Below are 1,104 nucleotides of genomic sequence, written 5' to 3'. Positions count from 1 at the left end.
CTCTTTGCAACCCCATGGACTGTAGCCTGCCAGGCTCCTCTGTCCATGGGATTCTCCAGGCAAGAATACTGGAGTGGATTGTCATGTCTTCCTCCATGGGATCTTCCTGACCCAGGAATCGAACCCGTGTCTCCTGCATTGCAGGTGGATTCTTTATCACTGAGCAACTGGGGAAGTCCTATAGGCCCATGATATAACTCCAAATCTGAGGAAAGCCAGATTTCCTACAGGGAGATATAGGACCTGAACATCTGCTTATCTGGGGCAGATGCTGCTGGAATCCATATAAGCTGGTAAGAAGATTCAGTCAAATGTTTTTAAATTATTATTTTTAGTTGGAAGATAATTGCTTTACAAGGTTGTGTTGGATTTTGCCATACAACAATGTGAATCAGCCATAAGTATACACATATCTCCTCCCTCTTGAACCTCCTTCCACACCTCCAACCCCCACCCCTCTAGGTTGTCACAGCACTGTGCTGAGCTCCCTGTTACACAGCAACTTCCCACTGGCTACTTTACATATGGTAATGTATATGTTTCCATGTTATTCTCTCAAGTCATCCCACCCTCTCCTTTCCCACTTGCTGTGTCCATAAGTCTGTTCTCTATGTATGCGTCTCTATTCCTGCCCTGAAAGCAGGTTCATCAGTACAATTTTTCTAGATTCCATTCAGCCAAATGTTTTCCATGAATTGCTCAGGGCCACATTTGGCTAACAACTTCATCCTCTTGCAAGATTTCCCTCCACAAACACCACAATGCGTTCATACAGAAGACCAAGGAGAATTCTGATAAAGCTCCATCATGCTGCTGGCTGGTTGGGGGGAATGCAGCTACTACCGAAACTCTTTTCAACCCATCTTTCCTATAGTTGTGGGTTGAACAGAGTTTCAGCAGTGTCTGAAACCCTATAATCCTCTGTCATCCCCTTCTCCTCTTGCCCTCAATCTTTCCCAGCATCAGGGTCTTTTCCAATGAGTCGGCTCTTCACATTAGGTGGCCAGAGTATTGGAGCTTCAGCATCAGTTCCTCCAATGAATATCCAGCATTAATTTCCTTTAAGATTGACTGGTTTATATTTATAACTAATGGAAAAAGTCA

General features: G+C 44.3%; 1 non-coding gene across 1 annotated transcript; it reads right to left on the bottom strand.

The window, feature by feature from the left end:
* Positions 1–838: 838 nt before the first annotated feature.
* On the bottom strand, positions 839–899 carry MIR12006 (microRNA mir-12006). The gene has a single exon (NR_162337.1). It is a non-coding gene; the product is annotated as a microRNA mir-12006 (primary transcript).
* Between the last annotated feature and the right edge of the window lie 205 nt (positions 900–1,104).

Source organism: Bos taurus, chromosome X, assembly GCF_002263795.3.
Source record: "Bos taurus isolate L1 Dominette 01449 registration number 42190680 breed Hereford chromosome X, ARS-UCD2.0, whole genome shotgun sequence".
Lineage (NCBI taxonomy): Eukaryota > Metazoa > Chordata > Mammalia > Artiodactyla > Bovidae > Bos > Bos taurus.
This window is presented reverse-complemented; position numbering and strand designations above follow the sequence as displayed.